We start from the raw sequence: 15674 nt of genomic DNA on the forward strand, positions 1-15674 counted from the left end.
ATGCCCCCTTTTCTTGGCATACTGACCACCAAGGCACACTTTAGGTCTATTTATGTTGTAAGTCTTGTCGCGTGTTTATGTGATCCACATCTCTCTCGTAACGACCATAAATGTTATAAATTGAGTTGCAGTTCAGTGAGTAAAATAAGTATTTGATCCCCGAAGAGGTAAGACATTTCTTATAGTTGGTGACCAGCTTTGCACACATCTCAGGAGGGATTTTGGTCCACTCTTCTTTACAGATATTCTCTAAATCCTTAAGGTTTCTTGGCTGTCTCTTGGCAACATGAAGTTTTCAGCTCCATACATTTTCTATAGGATTAGGGTCTGAAGACTAGCTGGGCCACTCTATGGCCTTAATACGCTTCTTCTTGAGCCACTCCTTTGTTGCCTTGGCGGTATGTTTTGGGTCATTGTCATGCTGAAAGACCCATCTTCAGTGTTCTGGCTGAGGGAAGAAGGTTCTCATCCAAGATTTTACAATACATGGCCCCGTCCATTGACCCCTCAATGCAGCAAAGTCGGTCTCTACCTTTAGCAGAGAAACAGTCCCAAAACATAATGTTTCCACCTCTGTGTTGAGTGTAGGGATGGTATTCCTAGGGTCATAGTCAGCATTTTTCTTCCTCCATACATGGTGAGTCCCCCTCCTCAAGAAGGCACATGTACAGTCTTGCCAATGAACATCTAAATGATTCAGAGAAGGATTAGAAAAAAGTGGTGTGGTCAGTTGAGATAAAAATGTAGCTCTTTGTCAATAACTCGAATCGCCGTGTTTGGAGGAAGAAAAATGCTGACTATGACCCTAAGAACACCCTCCCTACAGTCAAGCATGGAGCTGGAAACACGATGGTTTGGGGCTGTTTCTCTGCTAAAGGCACAGGCCAACTTTGCCGCATTGAGGGGCCAATGAATAGGACAATGTAACAATGTATTGTAAAATCTCAGATGAGAACCTTCTTCCCTCCTTCTCTTTCCAGAACACTGAAGATGGGCTGAGGAAGGGTCTTCCAGCATGACAATGACCCACCAAGGAACAAAGGAGTGTCTAAAAAAAAAGCACATTAAGGTCATGGAGTGGCCTATGAAGGAAGCTGAAACTTTGAGTTGCCAAGAGACAGCCAAGAAGATATGTAAAGAAGAGTGGACCAAAATCCCTCCTGAGCGGTTTGTAAACCTGGTCACCAACTACAAGAAACGTCTTACCTCTGTGCTTTTCAACAAGGGTTTCTCCACCAAGTCATATTTTGATCAAATATTTATTTTACTGCAACTTAATTTATAGCATTTGTTTTATGTATTTTTTTCTGGATTTTTTGGTTGATATTCTGTCTCTATCATTTAAAATATACCTATGATAAAAATTATAGACCCTTCATTTCTTTGTAAGTGGGCAAATGTACAAAATCTGAGTGCTATCTTATAAGGAATCTCAAGAAGGGAGATGCCCCAAAGATAAAAAGGGCTACTATTGGTAGAGATGGACCACACTCACATGTGATGAAAAATTATGAAAAATGATTTATTTATTTATAAATAAGTCACTACAAAAGATAAAAAGTATAGCAGCAAAGCACTGGTGCAAGCATTACCCAAGATGTGGGTCTCAGTGTACAGACAGAGTACACCAGTAACAACGTACTGTAGTGACTTATTTATAAATAAATAAATATTTTTCCATAATTTTTCATCACACGTGAGTGTTGTCCATCTCTACCAATAGTAGCCCCTTTTATCTTTGGGGCATCTCCCTTCTTGAGATTCCTTATAAGATAGCACCCAGTTTTTTGCGTATAGAATTGGCTATGGTAGAGACCCCTTACATGAGGAGTGACCGCTAATTTGAGTCCCTACAACTCTACAGGTATATGGGTACGTTCATCAATTGTTGTAAACTTACAAAATCTGCAGGGAATCAAATTCCTTTTTTCTCCACTGTATAGCAGATTGTTGAAGCAGAGTTCCACCCAAAAATGGAACTTCTGCTTTTTGGAATCCTCCCGCCCTCCGGTGTCACATTTGGCATTTTTCAGGGGAGAGGAGGGAGCAGATACCTGTGTAATAAAGGTATTTTTTCCCACTTCCGGGCATAGGTCGCCGCAGCGACCTACGCCACCTCCTTCTCTATCCCCCAGCTGTCTTCTGGGACACAAACATGTCCCAGAAAACATCATGGGACCAGTGGGATCACACAGAGTGACTCGCGAATGCGCAGTAGGGAAGTGGAGCCGCAAGGCTCCTGATTCCCTTACCGAAGATGGCGGCGGCAGCACCCGAGAGCTGAGGGACAGATCGGCTTCGGGTGCACCCAGGACAGGTAAGTGTCCATACATTAAAAGTCAGCAGTTGCAGTATTTGTAGCTGCTGACTTTAAATATTTTTTTTATTTTGGTGGAACTCTGCTTTAAGGCCAGACTCCCCGTAGTGACTGGGATACATTCAAATTGCAGCCACCCCTTCCAGCAGGTTCACCCAAGCCTCTGACCTTCCAGATGATTCAGAAATAAGAGGGCCAGTATCCCAGGCTATATCTACGGCTCACTATTACACAGTTCAGCATCATGGTGTGACATGGGATTTTTGCAAGATCTTGTTTGGTGATTTTGGTGCAAACATGGTATATAAATACCAATGAGAGGCCTTGACAGTAAGTGCTAAGAACAGCACCATGATAAGAATGAATAGATTGTTCAATGTGGGCAACTCTTTGTGAGCACAGGGCTATTTAGGTAAACGTATGGAGGACACTGCTGAGCTCCAGTCACACCATTGCATGGCCCTTTCCCCTTTAAATGACTTCAGACCAGTGTAGACAACCTACCAAATTGGAATTTACTGACACAACACCCACAATTTACTGACACAGCCAAGTTTTTACTGGCCTTTCAAAAAGTTCCAAAATTACAGTTTTCAGTGAGTGCAAATTTCAGTATTTAGGCTACAAACCGGTACAATATGCAATTAGCAATGTGATTTAAGGTAGATATTAAGGCAATAAACATTTTTCTTATTTTATTTTCAATATGGTAAGTAAGTAGCTTAGGGAAAGGACTCAGGAGGGCAAGAAAGTAGAAGGGACAGGCACCCGCACAGATGATGATGACACCTTACCGATATGGCACGTCCCCTCCTGAGTCACAGTGACAGTCTCTCTCCATGTCAGGTGCTCCTTCAGTGCACTCCAGTCCAAACAGCACTGACAGTCCTGCTCACGGCTTGTCTTGCTCCTATCCCACAGACCTGTACACAAGGCTCCACTCGGCTCCCTTGCACTATGACATCACATGACACACTCAGGCACTGCCTCCGCCAGTCCTGCCGGGACCACCTAAACACACTGGGAGGGTCTCGGCCGGCTCCGAACCAGAACTGCACATGCGCAATTCTGAGCCGAGCATCATATCTTTGACTAGCAACTTTTTCCTGTCACTGGCATTTACTGGCAGGAGAAAAGTGCCCATTTTTTACTCGCTAACAACAAAAATACTGACGATTGGCAACACTGCTTCAGACCAGGCTTAAAATTGTTGATGCAACCTTAATAAACATTTTGTGGCACAAGGGGAGGCCCACTGAGGGTGCAGTTTTGAATTCACCCACGTGCCCATTTTTAGTTCCTTCCAGTTTATTAGAGAACCGCTAGATAACACAGAGCCATTTGAGCAGATGTTGCCCTCCTACTGCATGATGCATCTCTTTGCAAATCAGGCAATCATGCATTTTATAAACTCAGATTATAGTAAACTGAGTGAAGTTGGCATATTTGTCACAGTTTTTAGTGTTTGCTGGACAGTTTAAAAACTAACTTCGGTAGTAGCTTAGAGTTGCTTTTAAAGGACAGATAATGATAGAGGAGGACAAATAATGATAGGAGATCCAAAATTGTAAGGTAGTCCCTCACTTTGAAGACATCCCATCTCACTTCCTGTTGTGCGTACAACTGTTTTAGGTTTTGCTGTCCTTTTACGGAAAGCCCTTACTGAGAGGTATATATAGTCTGTCATTGCTGAGCTGAAATGACCAGCAGTCTGGCTGCGCTTGATTTCAGTATTTTTAGAGCTACTGAACATGTATAGGACAGCTGATATCACAAAAATTATTGTGGGAGAATGACTTAAAAAAAAAATGGAAGAAGTCAGCGTTTCAACATGACAGGCAGGCAACTAATATTTTCAGACTGTGGGCTAGATTCACAGAACACTAAAGCCCCATACACACCATCAGATTATCTGCAGATTTTTTTCTGCAGATTTACCAAAACCATATAATATGAGGTCAAACCTTAAGAGTTTCAATTTGTATGCAATCAGGCAGGCCCTTGTACTACATGGTTTTGGTAAATCTGAAGACAAAAATCTGCAGATAATCTGATGGTGTGTATGGGGCTTTACGCTGGCGTATCTACAGATACGCAGCGTAAGTGAACAAATGCGCCGTCGTATTTATGTGCCCTATTCTCTTAACTAGATACGCCTGAATTTGGCCTCCATCCGACCGACGTAAGTCTCCTACGCCGTCGGATCTTGGGTGCATATTTACGCTGACCGCAAGGGGCGCTTCCATTGATTTACGCGCCGAATATGTAAATGACCTAGATACGCCCATTCACAAACGTACTTGCGCCCGTCGCTGTGATCTACGCCGTGTACGTAAGGCGTACGTCCGTCGTAAAGTTATCCCTGCTATAGGTGGCACTACCCATGGTAGTGCCACCTACCATGGGTAGTCGGAACAGCCGTCGGAACAGCCGTCAAATTTTACGTCGTTTACGTAAGTCGTACGTGAATGGGGCTGTGCGTAGGTGACGTTCATGTCGTTCACATTGAGCCGTCGTATCTTATGGAGTATATGCGACGTGATTCTGAGCATGCGCGCGCATGCGCCGTTCGATCGGCCCTTCATTTACATGGGGTCACGGTTAATTTAAATGTAGCACGCCCACTACCTGCCTACTTTGAATTAGGCAGGCTTACGCCCACCATATTACGCTACGCCGCCGCAACGTACGGGGCGAGTGCTTTGTGAATACTGCTCTGGGCTCTCTGTGCGCCATCGGCGTAGCGTATATTCGATACGCTACGCCGGCAAAACTATGCGCCGAGGTACGTGAATCTAGCCCAGAGAGTCCAGCAATGGTAACATATTTCTCCCAGCATACGTTGCTTTAAAAGCAATTTCTTTGTAAAGCTGATGAAGCCGAAACCACCCCAACGCCCCTGTGTGATTTTGATAGCCACTTATTAATAAATCAAACATGAAAATGGACTCCTTCGGCCTTGGAAGTTGCCTAAAAAGGAAAGTGTAAATCCTCTAAATGGGACACGGGAAAGGGATTAATGATGTTTTGTAAAATGAAGTGGTGCTGATGAGATGTTACTATGGCAACTTCATGCCAGAACTAAACAAGTCACTCATATTAAATAAGAGTAGATTTATCGTCCAGCATGTGCTCTAATTCAATTTGCCAGCAAGGAGTGGGTAGCCATTGAAACGGAGAGATTTGCTGCAGTTTAAAGTATTATTTAATATATTGGTTCTGCAGCATTACCCGGAATTACGAGAGAGGTGAGGAAAGGTCCCGATTAAGATTATCTGGCGGATGAATGGCTCCGAGCTTTGGGAATAGACATGAATGAGTATGCAGGCAGACCTGCTAATTGAAACACAGTGGCAGGACTATCCACATAGTTTTTTTTTATAAGTAAAAATTTATAAAATGTTCTTTAAGTCTATAATCTGTGATTTTTCACTGTACTATAAATATCACATTTATTTAAAAGTGGGCCATTCAGTAACATTACGAGTCAAAAATCTGTATCTTTTATCATTAAAGCTGAAGTTTAGGTATGATCTATTTTGCATAGTTACATTAGTCCAGCTTGGATGTAAGTATGCATGCTCTATACCTGACCGATAGAGAGAGAGAGAGAGAGAGAGAGGGAGGAGCGGCGCCACTCTGAATGCAGTATGTCAGTTAAAATTCAATGTTTAACCACTTCCCTACCTGCCCATTGTCAAATAATGTCCACAGATGGGATCTCCCATCCTGGGTGGATGTCATATGACGTCCTGGGCTTCCTTGCCATCTAGGGGGCGCATGCGCGCCATCGCTCAGGACCCTTTGCGCGTGCCCGGCGGCCACGATGTCCGCCGGGCACCTGCGATTGCCCACAATCACAACAGAACAGTGGATCTGTGTGTTTACATCCTGCCAGGCCTCGTACACACAATAGGTTAACCAGAGGACAACGGTCTGAAGGACTGTTGTCCTAGATTAACCTATGAAGCTGACCGATGGTCCGTCGTGCCTACACAACATCAGTTAAAAAAACGATCGTGTCAGAACGCGGTGACGTAAAACACAACGACGTGCTGAAAAAAACGAAGTTCAATGCTTCCAAGCATGCGTCGACTTGATTCTGAGCATGCGTGGATTTTTAATCGATGGACGTGCCTACTGACGATTGCTTTTTTTTCCATCGGTTAGGAAGCCATAGGTTAAAGGAACACTAAAGGTTCGTTTTTTATTAGATCAATTGATTGCTGTAAGCTAGAGCATTTAAATATCGCTTACCTCGTTTTTCCTTTTGACCTCCAAAATACAGTAATCCAGGTTTGAAAATGCCATTTCCTGTCTCTCCTCCTCTTGCTTTCCACCAGCATCTGAGCCGTTTTGCATGGTGGAAAGCAGAATGTGCTCACCCCCTTCCTATGACTACAGCCCTGTGTGAAGATGCTCTCTTATCCCTCACAGGCATGGAGGCTAGGCCTAATGGGAACTGTAGTTCCCATTAGGCCGTGATGTAGCAAGAATGAATGCGCACCGCAAACCAGGAAGTCAGTGAGAATAATGATTCAGGAGTGACGGAGGTGAATAAAACACCTCGATTTCAACAGGTATCAAACTAGTTATAATGCAAAACATTACTTTTTACTTTATCAGCAACTGTCAGACTTTAATTTAAGAGGAAAATATTTTTGTCTATACAACCCCTTTAATTTTAAAGCAAGTTGGCTTTTTATTAACCTAAGGTTAAATAACCTATGGGGCCTCCACACGATCGGTTTGGACTGATGAAAACGGTCCATCAGACCGTTGTCCTCTGGTTAACCTATCGTGTGTACGAGGTCTCAGAGGTGAGGAGACCGATGTGTGTTCCCAGTACAGAGGAACACAGATCGGTCTCCTCCGCTTGTGAGTCCCCTCCCCCTACAGTTAGAATCACTCACTAGGGAACATATTTAATCCCTTCAGTGCCCACTAGCGTTAACCCCTTCCCTGCCAGTCACATTTATACAGTAATCAGTGCAGTTTTATAGCACTAATAGCTGTATAAATGTGAACGGTCCCAAAAATGTGTCAAAAGTGTCCGATATGTCCGTCGCAATGTCACGGTCACAATAAAAATCGCAGATCGCCGCCATTACTAGTAAAAAAAAATGCAATAAATCGATCCCCTATTTTGTAGATATAACTTTTGCGCAAACCAATCAATATACACTTTTTGCATTTTTTTTTACCAAAAATATATATATAAATATAAAAATAATAAGAATACTTATCGCCCTAAACTGAGGTAAAAAAGCTTTTTTATATATATATTTTGGGGGATATTTATTATAGGAAAAAGTGAAAAATATTGCTTTTTTTCAAAATTGTCACTCTATTTTTGTTTATAGCGCAAAAAATAAAAAACGCAGAGGTGATCAAATGCCACCAAAAGAAAGCTCTATTTGTGGGGGAAAAAAAGAAGTACATTTTGTTTGGGAGCAACGTCGCACGACCGCGGAATTGTCAGTTAAAGCGACGCAGTGCCGATTGGGAAAAAGTGCTCTGGTAAGGAAGGGGTCAATTCTTCCGGGGCTGAAGTGGTTAATAAAAGTAAGACCAACTCACATTTTGGTGAGATATAATGTGGTTGGCATAAGTAGCTTGGGTTCCTGTAGTCTAGCTGGGCAGCGGTAGTGGTCAGCAGTTCCAGGCGGCTCTGGTGATTCCAGAGGCTCCGAGGCTGAAGATGGTCACACAACAAGCATGTCAGTGGTGATTTATGGGAGGCATAGTCTAGTGCGCATTCGGAGCATGTGTGCTCCAAACGCGAGCTCGCCTACGCCTCCCATCCATTACCGCTGACATGCCTGTTGTGTGATCGTCTTCAGCCTCGGAGCCTCGGGAACCACCGGAGCCGCCTGGAACTGCTGACCACCACCGATGCCCAGCTGGACTACAGGAACCCAAGCTACTTATGCCAAGCACATTATATCTCACCAAAATTTTAGTTGGTCTTACTTTTATTAAACATTGAATTTTAACTGACATACTGCACTCAGAGTGGTGCTGTTTCTCTCTCTCTCTCACCCATATCCACAGAGTCGCTTCTGCTCTCTACAGCTGGCTATCCACACTGATACAGACCAGAACCCTGAAACCCTGTTCTGGTCTCAGAAGTAAATAAACTTTGCCTACTGGCACACCTGGACTTTGGAACTATTTCCATATCGCAATAGCGCTCCATCTTTTTCTAGCGCTCCCTATGAAAGCTGAAAATCACTGTGGTAGGCACTGCTACTACAGTGATCCCCACCAGCTTCAGGCTTCCATGGCGAGCAGCTGCCCTGCCGCTTAATGAACACAAGATGTCACTTGCTTGGCATGACCACCATTCAGAGAGCACTTTTCATTTTCTCAATGAATGCAAATCATTCCCTAAGTGGACAGGGTGGATAAGTGGAGCAGTGATGTCATGATCTCCACCTCGTCCAGTCAGAGAACGCTTTTTAATCATTGAAAAATGCTAAGTACTTTCTGAATGGCACCCGTACCAAGCAAGCAACCTCCTGTGTTCACTAAGTTGCAGATGTCTGACATGGGACCCTGAAGTTAACAGCAGTCACAGTACCAACAGTGAGGTATTTAGTGAGGAACATCGATTAAGACTCATTTACATTTGTGGCAGGCCTTGGCTCAGTTTCAGGGCAGAATTCAGGCAAACATTTGGCCCCAATTTGGCCCTGAAATGGAGAACAGGAACATATCAGAACTCTGCTCCGAGCCGCATCTTTCTTAGATGTGAACCTAGCCTTAAGCTGAACACTAGGAAATCAGCTACTTTGCAAAAAGTGCAGGAAAACTACGGGGAAGATTTACTAAAACTAGTGTACACAGAATCTGGTGCAGCTGTGCATAGTAACCAATCAGCTTTCAGGTTTTATTGTCAAAGCTTAATATAGCAAGCTGATGTTAGAAGCTGATTGGTTACTATGCACAGCTGCAGCAGATTCTGTGTGCTCCAGTTTTATTAAATCTACCCTTATGAGTTAATTAGGTACATTTAACTCTATTACCTATATGTGACAAGGGGATACGCTCCAGCTGTGAACGGTGAAAAGCACACAGAGCAGGTATGCCTGCCCCTCCCCTCCCCTCCCCTCTGCTGCATATTCACAGAAGCCTTTGTATTTTACGAGTTTGCATAATACAAAGGCTTCTGTGAATGGACAGAAGGAGGGGAAGGGTGGGCATAGCAGTTCCAGTGACTCTGCTCTTGAAGGAACTGAGACCTCAATGAGCAATGTCAGAGCTCTGAAAGCTCCTGGAGCACAATAAACCTGTCGGATATGAAAAATAGAGATACGCCTACAAGGCTCCAGGAACCTTGTTTTAACTCATAGTATTCCTGCAGTTTTAATAAAGTAGCTGAACTCCTGGAAACAGTTACATGAAGGGCATGCCATGAATGATAACTGTTACAATAGCTTATTACCTTAACTGAACTGTCAAGGTTTGCTGGTGCAGATCAGTCAACAGAGGCTAGGATGGCAGCTTCCTTGGTTGTAAAACATAGAAGGGTTTAGTTCTGCTTTAAATCTCTGAAATAGTTTTGGGCGGACTGGCTTTTTAACACAACACCAATGCCTTTGACAAAATCAATGCACATGCAGTTGGCAGTACGACTTGAAGAGTGCTGTGTGAGTCACAGTCAATTCCCCAATGGGAGGTGGTCTCCAAATAAATATTTAAGCCTGCACTAGATTAAAATGTGATTAGAACCCTGTGACTGACTGATATGCAAATGAAAGGAGACATCAGAACATTTTTATGTACATTTAATTTATTCACTGACTTTATGGACTTTCTTAAATTGCTTGGATTTTTATAGACTGTCTGTTAAATTTCAGACTGCTGGCAAACCTTTTTTTTTGTAGCTGTTTAGATTCACCTTTTTATTTGGCTGTGCTGCAAAGGGATGATGAAAATTAGGTGATTGGTTGCTCTAGGAAAGAGTTGTTCTTTCAGAATCCTTGATAAATCAAACTGTTTTTTGATAACACTCCGTTTGTATGTTTTGTTAAAGGCATAGGTATGGGTTGATCAGAAATGGTCTTTACTGACTTCATAGGGGCCTCTTGTGGGCCAACTTTCTCTAATGAATTGCAGGTATTTTCAGTAAGCATTTGAACATCAGGTTATTCTTGAAAATGGTGCAGTATACAGTATATACTGCCATTGAACTCCAATCACAGCACTAAGATCCAAACAGTTTATTAATATGAAAAAGTGTTTAGCAGCTGCTGATCTAGAGACCACATACTGTATAGCAAATGTTTACAGCTGTGTATATGTTACAACACTATGAGGCTTACTTACTAAAGGCAAGTAGTCTGTTGTGCACTCGGCAAGTGTAGTTGCTCCAGGGCTTATTAAATTAGCGTCACTTCTTACCCAGGGGTCAAGTCCTGGGGAAAAAAGGGTGGGAACTCCCACCCAAGATCCACTCCCCCACCATAAAAAATAAAAAAAGATACGCTCATATGCATAATTACTGAACCGCATGTTTTTTCTAAATCCTGCGATAACTCGCATCAGACCTCCGCAATGTCTCCTGGGAACAATGATAAAAGCTCCCAGGAGACATTGCGGCATCGAGGAAGTGACGGAATACCGACACACTACCTGATGAATCCATATACAGGAAGCGGCCAGTAACAAAGGATTACTAAGGTTCGCCTGCCCCTGACAGTGACTCGAGCTGGGCATCGCCACTTGGTGAAGGATTGGCTCGGGCGGCTTGGCTGCTCTCGGCTGCTCTAGTCCTGCAAAGGGAACTGAGTTCCTGCTGTGAAAAAAGTGCAGGAACTCCGTTCCCACGCGTTCCCGCAGGACTTGAGCCCTGTTCTTACCTTTCTAGTGGTTTCTTTGGAGCAGACCATTGGGCAGACTGCAAGCTACTCTGAACAATTCCAAAGTGAAAGTGCAGGGACAAAGTGGGGGCAGAGTGAAATTCCCCTCATTGCCATACAATGCATAATCCAAGCCCTCTTCAAGGCTCGCCATACACAAGTCAAATCTGGAACGGTTCAGCAGGAACCAGCCAATATTTGAACCGTTAATGGGCAGACTGAATGTACTAAGTTGATTGATCGATCAACTTGGGTACAACCAGCCTGCCGGATTCTCTTACGATTATCGCTAGAGGTTGGTATAGCTGCTAGCAGGGCTGCTGTTGGAGATCATTGGACCCCATACAGTCTTCCTGAAGGGGCCTCCCCAACTCCCCCTCTGGCCACCCCTCCAGGTGCAGCAAAACAGCGGCACTGATGCTATCAAGCTACGCCCTGAAAGTGAAAAAAAAAGTTGCTTCTCTGCTCCCACCTACTGGGCCCCTCTGTTGATGTGATGGCCCAGGGACATGTAATTTAAGTCCTGGTAAGCAAATAGGAGGGGGGTGTGGTCCAGTTAAAATACATTTATTCATTTAGGCAGAAATAACCAATAGAGCTTCCCCTGGGCCCCCCTGTTTAGCTGATGAGGCCTGGGCCCAGTTCAACAGGACCAGTTGTAATGCCTTAAATAGAAAAAATAAATATTGCGCCAAAACCGGAAAATAGCTGCTAAACACAACAATCAGACAAAATTGTAATAGTGCAAATAAAATATAAAGTGCAGCGCTGTGAATGTAAATCAATGTAACAAACCATCAATATAAAGGTGAATGCAATAAGATCATAGGAATATGGCTATTCCTAATGTGCACTTCCAAAATTAGTGTAAAACCTTATGTATATATGAATATCAAAAATGTCATACAGTGTGACACAGTGAATGTCGTAAATATGTGAAAAGAAGCAATCAATGCAGTGACAATGCGTACAAAAATGCAAACACCACCAAGGACTGTGGGCCAGATTCACAAAGGTTAGCGGATCTTTAGATCCGTGTAACCTATGTGTTTTAAGATCCGCCCTCGCAAGTTTGTGAGGAAAGTGTCAAATTCACAACACACTTACCTCCAAACTTGCGACGGCGGATCCTAACTCCCCCGGCGGAATTCTAATTCCGCGGCTGGGGGAGTGTACTATTTAAATCAGGCGCGCTCCCGCGCCTATTTAAATACGCATGCGCCGTCCGGGGAATTTCCCGGCGTGCATTGCTCCCACTGACGTCAATAGGACGTCAGTGGTTGCGACGTGAGCGGGACTTGCGACGCGCGTGTTCGTGAATCGGCGTACGCAAACGACGTAGGAAATTTCAAATTCGACGCGGGAACGACGGCCATACTTAACAATACTTACCCCTGCTTTTAGCAGGGGTAAGTATACGACGGGTACCGCGCTACGGAAACGACGTAAGAACACAGCGTCGGGTCCGCGTACGTTCGTGAATTTCGCGTATCTCGCTGATTTACATATTATTCAGTGTAAATCAGCGGGAACGCCCCCGGCGCCATTTTTAAATCCAAAAAAAGATCCGACAGTGTAACACAGTGTGACACTGTCGGATCTCAGCCCTATCTATGCGTATCTGATTCTATGAATCAGGTGCATAGATAGGACCAGTAAAAATCAGAGATACGATGGTGTATCTGAGATACTCCATCGTATCTCTTCTGTGAATCTGGCCCTGTATGTCTAAAAATAGCATAAGGCGATTTTAACCTCCCTGGCGATATGATTCTTTCAGAAAAAAGGTGCTGAAAGCGGTACCATTATTTGCAAGGAAATTTGGCGTTTTATACTGTAGGCCTGTAATTCTTAGGAATAACTCACTTAAATCTGACCAAACAAGAGTTTTGTAGGCATCCCGGGTATGAAATTTTTTTAAAAACAAAATTATAAATTATAATATAATAAATAATTATAAATAATTATAACAAATAATAATATAATTATAATAAAAATTATTCAATAATGTAATCAACTCAAAATCACTGAAATTTGCCCAGTTGAAGAATTGTTGCTGTCATTACTTATTATTTTTTTATGACGAATTTCCCCACAAATCGCTATCGCACAATTCTGCAAGTGATTATAATTTATTATCGCTGTTTTCTAGCTGCTCTAAAACCATTTTTGACATAAAAAGACACTTTTGGTTGCTATGGACAATCTACAGTTTGCAGGGAGAAAGAACAGTTTTTATTATATAAAAGTATAAAAGAACACGTAGGACACTGGGCAGACCACTAGGGACAAGGGGGGGGGGGGGGTATTTTTTACATACAGTACTGTAATCTATAAGATTACAGTATACTGTATGTAATGTGTTTGTTTACGTTTTTGAATTTGGCGCCGTTCTCCGCTCCCGTGCGTCGTAACGTCGCAGGGAACGGAGATCGGCGGCACAGGAGGACGCTGTGTGAATCGAGCGAGGTCCCGCTCGTTCACACAGCGCGGTGGCATCGCTGGATCCAGGGACAAGGTAAGTAAACACAGTCTGTGGATCCAGCGAGGCGAGCCCGAGTCTGACTCGGGGGTTACCGATCCTAGCTCAAAAATCTAACCCCAAGTCAGACTCGGGAATACCGCCAGGGGGGTTAAGAGATGTAGAGCAACAATCCTCTTAAATCCTCCTAAAAATCAATAGCTAAAGCACTAAAGAGTTCATCAATGGATGTCCAAGTGGAAGGAGACTAGACCCAAATCACAATATACTCGGTGCTTCCAGTAGTCTATATAAACTTGATGTACTAAATAGAGTGTCACCCGGGAGTGCCTTCACCATTGGGCAGGGGGAGAAATGAATACTCTTACCCTCCAGGGTGGACCCAGCTCACCGTATGGTGGTGGATCACCTGCGCTTATTCACACCGAGGATTAATGAGGACTGGATCTGCAGAGCACTTCCTTCTATCCACTGGTAACGGACTCCTATATCGGATGAGCTGTTAGGACATCAGGATCTGGTATACTGGAACAAAATGTGCCAAGCTAGGATTCCGCCAAACTTGAGGGGCCAGATATGTTGAACCCAACTAGGCATACACCCAATGAGTCAACAGACAGAGCTTGTGGTGTAGCACACCCAGTGGAGGAAAGTATATCAGCATACACAGCTTCCAGTCGGAACCGCGTCTTCTGGACGTTATGTTCACTGTGGTTGCTGATAGATAGCATTCGTACCTGCTTTATCGCTGTAATGCCTTATCAGCGGCCCTGGCTGCTAGCGATAATCACTGTCTTTTCCCGGTGATGATAGCTTCCCCCACCGGGAGAAGACAATTGCTCGGTAGGGGGGATTTGCCAGTCAGCACTGTCTGTGTTGATGGGGGAATTGTGCGAACTTCTTTCCTGCAACCCCTGGTTGCAGGAAAGAAATTTGCACCGTGTATGGCCTGTCTAATGTTTTGTAGGACACTCAGTGTTTCTGGTTTACAACTTATAATAAGATCTACCAGAACAGTAAAGACAGGATTATTAATGGAAAACATTAACTTCCTATATTTACAGTGTCTTATAGATGGCAAGTTTTTGCCCATGATTATGATGAGAGACTCCACATGAGCTCCTCAGCTATGTAATAACTATACTGTGATTCTGCCCACATTTTTCTGTTTATCATATTATAACATCACAACGCATGTAGCACCATGTAGGTTTCCGTCCGGGTCACGGAACAGAAACGGCGCTGCTCAAAATATGGGATGACGCTCTAGAGGCCGCAGACGAAGGAGAATCTTGTCTCCTGATACTGCTGGACCTAAGCGCGGCTTTTGACACTGTAGACCACGGACTACTACTGGCTAGGCTAGCTGAGAGTCGCTGAAGGTGTTTTACCCTGGTTCTCCTCCTTCTTGGAAAACCGATCACAAATAGTGAAACTGGGGTCTTTCACTTCTGAAAAACGTACGGTATCATGCGTAGTCCCTCAGGGACCTCCCTTGTCGCCCGTATTGTTTAATATCTATCTTCACCCTCTCTTTGAAATCATCAGTAACCAGAAGTTACTTTACCAGTCCTATGCAGATCACACACAACTGTATTTCCGCATCTGCAACAAAAAGGATCATTCTCTTGGACTAGAGAAATGCCTTACTCTAATAGATAACTGGATGACAAACAGTTATCTTAAACTCAACGGTTCAAAAACAGAACTTCTCCTGTTTCACGCTAACCGGAAAAATCATCCCGCGTCAACATGGACTCCCCCAGCCATTCTGGGTAAAACTATCACCCCTAGCACCAAAGTCAAAAGTCTCAGGCCTCGTACACACGACCGGACATGTCCACTAAAACTGGTCAGCGGACAGATCCGATCGTGTGTACAGGCTAGCAGACAGATTTCCAGCGGACAAATGTTTCTTAGCATGCTAAGAAACATGTCCGCTGGAAAGCTGTCCGGTGGACATGTCCGCTGGTTAGTACACCTAACCAGCGGACAGATATCTCCCGCATGC

The sequence above is a fragment of the Rana temporaria genome, chromosome 9 (genome assembly GCF_905171775.1).
Source record: "Rana temporaria chromosome 9, aRanTem1.1, whole genome shotgun sequence".
NCBI classification, from domain to species: domain Eukaryota; kingdom Metazoa; phylum Chordata; class Amphibia; order Anura; family Ranidae; genus Rana; species Rana temporaria.